At 37.2% G+C, this 9,890-nt stretch overlaps 2 long non-coding RNA genes across 2 annotated transcripts; one reads left to right on the top strand and one right to left on the bottom strand.

Annotated features, from left to right (window-relative positions):
* Positions 1 to 1,557: 1,557 nt before the first annotated feature.
* Positions 1,558 to 2,909, bottom strand: LOC131006547 (uncharacterized). The gene is made up of 4 exons (XR_009095578.1): positions 2,808 to 2,909; positions 2,519 to 2,714; positions 2,340 to 2,421; positions 1,558 to 2,084 (listed from the first exon to the last, which is right to left on the bottom strand). It is a non-coding gene; the product is annotated as an uncharacterized LOC131006547 (long non-coding RNA).
* Positions 2,910 to 5,977: 3,068 nt separating this feature from the next.
* Positions 5,978 to 9,890, top strand: LOC131006549 (uncharacterized). Its single transcript, XR_009095580.1, has 4 exons — positions 5,978 to 6,207; positions 8,160 to 8,223; positions 8,740 to 9,542; positions 9,618 to 9,890. It is a non-coding gene; the product is annotated as an uncharacterized LOC131006549 (long non-coding RNA).

The raw sequence follows: 9,890 nt of genomic DNA, 5'->3' as shown, positions 1-9,890 counted from the left end.
TCGATATGGGAATGTCCGAGTGGTGTCCCTCTCGATCTCTTGTGAATATTGTATCATTCGACCTGCGCCGACTTCTTTTAAGGAGCTCCCTCCGGGGCTCTTCAAGTCTTGGCCCATGTCGATCGGGGGATTTGTTCACCTCCGTGTTATGGTCGTGCTCCCTGAGTTCTGTCTCCAAACTTTTCAACTGGTCTCGGAGGAAAGATACTTTTTCCTTCAACCTATCATTGTCCTTGTGTGCTCCCAAGCTGCGCTGTGGAGTAGTCCCGCTGGTTGAATCAGTCACATCTTCGATCTGGACACTGTTCGTAATAAATTTCCGCTTGTTCTTTCCTCCTTCTTCTCCTCTGTCTATCCCTGTCTGAGCGGCCATCGCTGTCTCTCCCCCCTCTCCCGGCCTGCGCAGGCGCAGTTGCTGCTTTCTGAGCGGTTATGATTCCCTCTGGTGAGGCAGCTGGCTGAGTAATACCCATTAAAGAGCGAATAGTCGCGTAGTTGAGCATAGCCAAAACTTGATCAGTGATAGGGGCATTGGTTGGCCCTGGTGCTGTAGTGATAGTAGCCGCGGCGGGCATAGCTGTTCCCATATTAGATTGTACAGAGCCAGGGATCATGTTGTTGATTGTAGTGAAGCCCGGCGGAGTAAGCCCAGTCAAATCGATTCCCTTAGTCGACGTGTTGTCAGTAGGTTTGCCAGATGTGTTCCCTGCAGCGGCCTCGAAGTCCTTGTTTAGATCCTTGCAGTGTTCATGAGTTGACATTGTGAAGTACCTGTTCACTGTATTGCAGTAAAATAAGAAATAATGAGTTAAGGTTGGGGAAGTATACCGGCGCAGGCGGGCTGCGCAGATGTCGCTGTGTTATATCGGCGGTGTTTGGGCCTATAAGTGTTCCAATAATGAAAGATAAGCCCCAGAAAAACCCACGAACTTCGGCCCATGGAACAATTCTCGATTAAATGTACGGAAATCCATAGATAGAAAGGAATTTATAGAAATCTTCTTTGAAGTTCTTCTGAGATGAACATCCTCCTCTTCTAGGAAATAAACCCAGAAAAGGTGAAACAAAATTCCCGTCGTTCAGAATTATGTAAAGGACATTTTCGCAACGGGAGGTCATAGATAACGGATTTTATCCGTTATCTATGAGCAAAAAAACTGTTGTGTATAGTGGTGTTATCTATGATACGTATCATAGACAACGGTTAAAAAACCGTTATGTATGTGAGAATAGATAACGGTACGAGACGCTCATACATAACGGTATGAAACCGTTATCTATAATGATTATACATAACGGTTTATACCGTTATGTATGAGGATTTTTCCGTTATGTTTTGTATTTTTTTTGTTTTTTTCCTATCATAGTTAACAGTTTTTTTTATATACATAACGGTATGAAACCGTTATCTATAATGCTTATACATAACGATTTATTACCGTTATGTATGAGGATTTTTCCGTTATGTTTTGTATTTTTTTTGTTTTTTTCTATCATAGTTAACAGTTTTTTTTACTTTTTATAACAGTTTTTACCGTTATCTTTGATAGAAATACATAACGATTTTTTTGTACTTTTTATACTGTTATGTATTTCAACTACAACTAGCATATTTAATATTTTTTCTCGATTTTTATGTTATTTATCTCAAGAAATAAATAAATAACTTTAAAACAACAAAATGATAAAATCACCAATAACAATATTATATATCATCCAAAATATTCATACATTACCATCCAAATGAACCAAGTATCAAGTACATATGATCATTGCATATTTCGATTCAAAATTGAAAGTACCAACTATCTTATAGCTAAAACAAAAATCTATCATATTATGTGTTCTAGCACCAAGTCCTCAAGAACTAGTTGAGATTGCACTGGAGGGTGAAAGCCAACAAAAAACCCAGAAAACAGCTTACTTCCTATCACTGAGCAGATCGAAGAGTTTCCCCCCATATATCTCAAAGAAGCTGACAAACAACTGCAAGCCTTGGTTCCTGTAGGTATGATGAATGAGCCTCAAGATGTCTCTCACTGCTCTAAGGGGCAGTGGCTTCATTGTATATGTTTTGCCACTTCCTGATAAATTAGAGATTGATGAAATTTTGAATAGGAGAAAGTAAACACAAAAAAGGGATGTAGAAATTAATGATGACATCAAAGAAAAAGAAAAAGGTTTTATCAAGACTTTTCTTTTTGGGTTCTGGTTGAGTTTAGATACTAAAATCATTTCAAGATTGATACTCTACATAGAGGAAATTAAAACAAGTCAGACAACAAATAGAAAGTATACAGCACACAATTCCACCTGATTATAGGATAGCAAGTTATTACCTGTTTGCCCATAAGCAAAGCAAGTAGCTTTCGTACGTTGGAAAATTATGGGAATGATAGGCTCTACAGTTTCATGATATACCTAAAGAAATTAAATGTGAGCCAGAATTAAGTAAATACTATTACAGTACAAGATCCACTTCAGGTTAATATAGATTCATTTCATGGGATATAATTACCTCATCATTTGACACTTCTTCGTTTAGTACAGCATCAAGAATCCATAAAACACCATCTGATCAAGACTAGTGAGAATAATCAGACATCTGAATTCACAAAGTTCTTTCTATCATCGTCTAACCTGTTAAAACCAGCTCTTTTTCAGAATTTTGTGGTCTTGAACTGTTTTTCTTGAGGTTTTTGCCTCAGTCTCATCTGGAAAATTCATAAAGGAATCAAACAATGAACATCGTCCAATAAACTGGTGCTTTGAGAGTATTACAGGGACTAGTTTTAGAAGTCACTTACCTAAAGGAGCATCAATAAAGTATGGGTCAGAATCATCAAAGCTTCTTCCTCTTGAGAAATTATTCATTGGATGGGCATCATACAGACTGGGAACTGACATCTATTTGCAACAATCACACCCCAAACAGCCGAAAGGGAAAATAATACGAAAATGAGTTAGGCAAACTCAAACAAAGTAAAATGATATCTTAAATTAAAGCAAAGATGGAATATAATAAAATTCAAGAGACATAACTAGTAACCCATACTTGTCTAGGGCATACTCATAGCTACAAAGCGCAACCATGAACCTTGCCCAGGGCATACTTATAGCAGCAAAGTGCAACCTCGAACCTTTTATATTTTCCCTTTCTTGACAATTTTTTAGGATAAAAGTGATTGATGATGTCGAAGGAAATAAGTTTTTATATCTCAATTGTTAGGATTAACATGAAAATGGGCATCCCCCCCCGGGCTGCTACTCTCTTTGAATTTGCAGCTTAGTGCACTCCAAGAAGTTATATTAAAAAACTCTTATTTACATGTCCATAACCTAAATAAACCCTACTCCAGGAGTAAATTAGATCTCAAAAAAGTACATTAGGATCACAATCGGAGACTGAGTACATGAATCTTTTTAGCTTATATAAATTTCAAATGTATATTAACATATCAGGCGTACTCTGAATTTTAATTAAACCCCTCGAGAAAAACAGCAGCAGGTTATAACTTAACAGAACCTAAACCCACCCGGCCACCCGTGGCACAAAATTCTCATACATAAGAAATCAACCAAAGCGTCCAAAATTATAGTAAAACAGCATCAAAAATCCGTAAAGCATCAATGAAGCAACACCACCTCATCAAATACACAAGATACAAAGCATAAAATTGCATTGCTAGACATGAGTCATCTGACAACAACCCCTATTTCTATCAAAACCATCGAACATGACGGCTAAAGCTACTACTTTATCCACAATGTAAGATATAGTTCATTTCCTACCACATAAACTACTACCACATAAACTACAACCACAACCCATAAAACCGACGCCCACAAACTATCATATACTGATTAACGAAAAATAACTACTCCACTTCTCAAATCAAGAAATCTATCTCCGGAAGTAGCTCAGTGTCAAACGAATGCAGATCCGATAGCCCCGGGCTACTCTCATTTGGCGAAACCAGCTCCTCGCCATTCTTCCCGTGAATGCCCTGGCGGCGTCAACGGCTCCGCAAACAAATCGCCTCCACTGTACGTCCTCTGCGCCTGCACACTCCTGTACATTCTCGAACCCTGACCGCCTCCATTGTAATATCCAAAATCCTAATTTGAATAAAGCAAAAAATAAACAAAAGAAAAATCAGAAAAATCAAATATCTGAGTTCCAGCTCGTGGAATCAGATCTGCGCAAGTTCAAACCCACCAAAATCGTAAAATCGCCCAAACTTACCTGAGCTGGAGGAACCGCATTGTTCGATGACTGTAGATGCTGCAGGCCAGCTGAAAGAGAGGGATTACTGTGTGCGGTGTGCGTGAGTTGCCAGTGGACAGACGGACGGCGGTCTGAAAAGGAAGCAGCGCGGCAGATCGTGGAGGCGCGCGAAGACTGGAGTCTGGAAAACCCTAGCCCATCTTTTTGACCCGTTTCTTCTCTTCATCACAGCTAGGGTTTGAAAACCCTAGCCCGCCGCCGCCGCACACTCGGCCAATAAAACACGCCGGAGCAAGAACGAAGGCGCGACGGAGGCAGACGGAGCTAGATGAAGGCGCGACTGGGGGAGCTGGCTGAAGGCGCGACTGGGGGAGCTTGATGAAGGCGCGGCGGACTCAGGGAAGGCGCGGCAAATTGGGATTTGGGGGGAGGCGAAATAGAGAGAGAAGTGTTAGGGCTGATAATATTTTCAAATTTTAGAAACGAAAATCTTTTTCTTTTTTCTTTTGTTTAATTTTTATTATTCAATTTTGGTATTTAGGTTTCTAATAATATTTTCAGATTTTATTTAAGTGTTATTTAATAAAAAAAATGTTATGAGTTTTTTTTTCTCAAAGTCTATATATAGGAATAAATTCAGATTTTAGGATAAACAATTTATTTGTTATTTTTAATATAATATAATATAATATTATTTTAAAAAAATTAACAAAAAAAATTATACATAACAGTTTTTAGAGACGTTCATACATAACGTGTAACACCCCGTACTTTTCCTCATGTTGTGAGATAGTGTCTTAACACTAATAAGAGTACCGAGATGTCGAAATACGAGACTACTTTTTTTATGAGTAGATAAGACGGATTGTCTTTTAAATAGAGATACGAATGAATAAACCGATGATGGAATTAGAGTGATGAGATTTGAGAAATGAGTTGAGATAGAGATGCTGATTGATATCGAGTTGAGATTTTATTTTATTTCCAACTACCGGGAATAGAGTTACCGGATACTGAATTGTTAGAGATTGACTGTCCTATTAAGAAAAATAGGAATACTGAGTTGGAAATAGAGTCGAGGAAGAAAGAGTGAGAAACCTAGATATATAGAGTCGGTCAGAGAGACGTCTAACTTATCTGAGTCTGCCGACTGTTTTGATGTGATGTTATGTGAATTTACGTGACTGAGTAATTATGTGATTTTGTGACGTGTGTCATTGTGACCGAGTTATTATGATTTTTATTTGAGACCTTAGCATTTGGAATTTTGTTTAAGTTTCCAAAGCAAGTATGGTTTATTTTTATCGAGAAATCGAATGAGGCCGGTTTATGAAAATTTTTCCGAGCATAATATTTTTTTTTAAATTATTTTTCTTCCTACGAAGAGGAATATTATATATATGTGAGTGCACTAATATGAGTGCTATAATTATTATTTTGGTCACATGAATATTTATGATGTGGTATTTTATTAATGAGTGACATTACCATAGTTTTGTGATTTTATTTGATCACCTTTCACACACTTTATTTAATCACCCATACCATATGTTATATGCCTAAATTTTGCTAAGTATGGATTTGAGAGAGTAGAGAATTGAGAGTATGAGATGGAGAGTGTAGAGATTAGAGAGAGATTAGAGTGAGAGATAGATCATCCATTAATTACTAAATATTCCCTAAGATTTACAAATCTCTTTAAAGATACACAAGATCATCCAAATCAAATACAATCTTGCAAAAGTTTCCTCTCTCTTCTCCACCCCATTTTCGGTCATCTCTCTCTCCCCTTCATCTCTCTACTTTCCTCCATTGTTAGCCATTGATGAAACCTCCGAAGCTCTACCAAGTATGCCAAACACATAAATCACTACTTAAATCCTCCATAAACACATCCTATTAACTTAAATCCAAGAGAATCCTTGAAGATTGGTTTCAAGAATAGTGAGAGAAAATTTGGATAATTGGTGAAAACTTGGGTAAGTGATCTCCATTTTCATAGATATAATTTGTATGAGTGTGTATATGAGTTTATTTGAAGGATTGGAGCAAGAAATCACCCCCTCCCTTTTTCCTTCAAATTTTCGAAAAAATGGGTATCTTACCCTTCAAAAATTTTTCTTCTTCTTTCCTTGAATTGAGGTGAGAAAAATGATCTATGTGATGTTTGGTAATGATTTGTGTATGTTTTGAAAAGCTATGCTTTGTGATGTAAAAATTCGGTTGAGTTAGTTTACCCCAAATTGGGAATTTTTGACTTGATGATCAAGGTGATGAATTGATGATGAAAATGAGTTTATGAGGTGTATATGATGATGATTGATGGAGTAAATTGAGTATATGATGTCAATTGGAGTTTTGATATGAGATTAGTTTACTAGAATTAGGGATATGTGTATATATGCCCTTATTTGTGAATTGATGGTTTTGATGTGAGTTTAAATGACTAAAATTGATAGATATATGATGAGATTAAAGATCCATGTGAGTTTATAAAATTTCTTAGAGTTTAGTTTAATAAAAATTAGGATCTTCTTGTCTATGTGTCTATTAAGTGATTTAACTTAAGATATGTGTAATTGAGCATGATAGTAGTGTTTTAATATGTTTGATTAAGTCTAATGTAAGCTAAGTAAAATTTGGACTTAGTTTAGTTTGAAGGAGTTTTTGAGTTCTCATATGATGTGGGGTTAACGAATGATAAAATGAGGTCAAATTGATTTATGATCATTTTGTGAAGTTGTCATGCTTTTGTTGAGAATTTTATGATGATATATGAGTTTTTCACTAGAGTTAGTTTACATGATAAAAAGGGAAATATATGTGTAAAATGAGTTACATGATGTATGAGGTCAATAATGAATGATTGAGAAATTTTGAGCATGAGATTGAAAGGAATTTGATTGATACGTTGTAGAAACGTTTTCCTTGAGATTTGAGTGGATGATGAAAGAAAAGAGTCAAGATTGAGTATTATGAGTATTTTGATGTATTTGAATGTTTTTAAGTGCTTTAAGTGCTTAAAATGAGTTTTGATGTGTTTGCTTTGTATAAATGTTAAATTGAGCATTTAAGAGTTGGGAATGAATTTTTGGTGATTTTTCGTAGGCTACTGACCTACTGTGATCGACGGTTTGTCGATATCAAAAAGCTTTGAAAATTTTACAGAATGTCCCTACATGAGTCTTGAGCACCTCTGTAAAATTTCAAGTCATTTGGACTTGATTTACTATTTTTATAAAATGCAAAACCAAATCTGCACATTTCTGCCGGGAATTTCAGAGAACAGGGGACAAAGTCATTCATTTCAGTGACTTCCTGTGTGAATTAGATTTCCAAATTTTTATGGTATCAACCTTACTGTATGGGCTAGATATCCACCAAATTTGAGCTCAATTGGACAACGTTTACTATTTTAAAAAAATCAATGTTTCCGATTGCTCAAAACTGCCGAATATGGTAGACCTTGGTAAAAACGCCATATCTCCCAAACCACTTGGAGTTTCTGACTCTACTTTTTTTTAAATGAAACTAGACTCAAATACCTTTCGTTTGGTATGAGTCTGGAGTCCAGGGGATGTCGGAGTCAGAACGTGTTAAAGTTTGAAGTCGAGTCTGTGTAAAAACAGAACATGTCTTGATGACGTTTGATGGTATTTTCTTATGTGCCTTATGTGATTGTGTTGCCTAAGTGTTTGAATGATATTAGACGAGCCATATATGAGTGATAAATCGAGACTTAGAACCATGATTTTCTTGAAACCTATCCTTGGACTTAAGGTTTTGAAATGAGTAAAGAGTTTATGTAGAGTTGATTAAGAGATAGAATATAATATAGAGCATGAGTTGAGGCATGAGTTTTTGTCGTTGAGTTTCTAATCGGGATTCATTTTATGACATGAACCTTCGATGATGACGATGATCCCTGAAGACACGAGCAGAGCAAGGAAGTAAGTAACTCCACTTTGACGGGAGTTTTTGAGTAAGGTCTTCAGGTGGGCAATATTTTGAGTATAAATATATTATCCGAGTTTTCTAAAATGATTTGATGATATAATGATGTTATGAGATTAACAAATGTTTTGAGATAAATGATATTTGAGAACTGTTTGACTTGCCAATTTTTGATGTTGAGCTTGTGTGTTACCCTCTACTGATGAGACGAATTCGGTCCTGCCACAAGCGGGATTTTGTGCACAGAGGTGACTGTGAGCCGTCTTCGGGTCGGCCGGTCACGGTACTTGAGAGGGAGGCCTACTTCTCAGTACCTTTGATGATGAGTAGTGGAAGTGGTACATACATGATGAATGTTTAAACTGCGCAGTTACTTATTTATGATGTTGATTATGAAAACTGCATGCACAGATTCATTTACGCTAACTTTATTTCTGTGTATTGCTGAGATGTGGCAAGTTTCAAACTTATAGCTCTAAGAGCGCCTTTCTTGTTTTTCGGCGTTTGCCCACTGAGTATTATATACTCACGCCCTGCATGTATTTCTAAATGTGCAGGCTAAGCGAGGAGTGAGATTGGTCTGGTGCTGGTGGGGAATCGTTAGATGACGTATTTACTTTATCGTATTTCCTTTTTATCGATAAAGTCTTGATGTGAAGTTACTTTGAATATGAATCAAGTAATATACTCACGGTTATGTGTCTCCATACATGTAACTGGTTCGCCTTTTGCTGCGATACTCTGCATATTATGTTTCCTTATGAAAAATAAGCTATACCTGTTTTATTTTTATTCGTGAAATTCCTGATAATTAAAAAGTTACAACGACGTTGACGATTTTACCCTTGGGTTCAATTGATAATATTTTCCTTAGCATGCTTTGATGTGAGCTTCCGCTTGATGTTCGACCTATTCTTCTTATCTTTTATTCTTTAAAAATAGTCGTATCGACACTCGTACCCCACTATCACTAGTGTCGGGATTTCGGGCTGCGACAGGGTGGTATCAGAGCAGGTCATCTGCTCTGAGTCTATTGCTTGACTGAGTTGAACCTTTGATTACTGGTATCTTTTTAACTTGAGTACTAGTCTAATTTGAATTCTTAGGCTAGTTTGAGAGAGTCAGTTTGAAACGAAACCCCAGCACCCCATCTCCTCCGGCTTAACGAGGTAAGAGGTTGATGTTGTTTCTTATTGCTTTTCTGTTAAAAGCTGAGTTTGGGTTACTAATGAGTTATGAATTGTTTTGATGACGGAATTATTTGAGATGATGGAATCTGATATGAGGCAGTTGATGTGGAATATGAGGAGGAATGTTGAGGCTAGTATAGCCGATGCCCCACCGTACCAAACGAGGACGAGTATGTTGTTGATTGAGATGTACCAAGTAAGTTTCGTCATCCATTTTCTAATGGATATGATGTTTTATATTACAGGATGCCGAGTCATATCGAGACAGCGATGCAGCGATGGTTCAGGGAGTATATCCCGGACGAGGATGACACCTTGGGTGAACTTCTGGCACACTATCACCGACGATGGAGGAGGGCTATTCCCTATGGGATCGATGGCGCGGAGGCCATTACGCTTTTGATTCCACTACTGCCACCTTTGTGGCGAGACTGGGCGACATCTTTAGTGCCCCAGTACGTAGATACTACCTGGTTGGAGGGCATCAGGTACGGAGACCTTAGTGGCTTCATCGCGAC

Source organism: Salvia miltiorrhiza, chromosome 1 (genome assembly GCF_028751815.1).
Source record: "Salvia miltiorrhiza cultivar Shanhuang (shh) chromosome 1, IMPLAD_Smil_shh, whole genome shotgun sequence".
In the NCBI taxonomy this organism is placed as follows: Eukaryota; Viridiplantae; Streptophyta; class Magnoliopsida; order Lamiales; family Lamiaceae; genus Salvia; species Salvia miltiorrhiza.
This window is presented reverse-complemented; position numbering and strand designations above follow the sequence as displayed.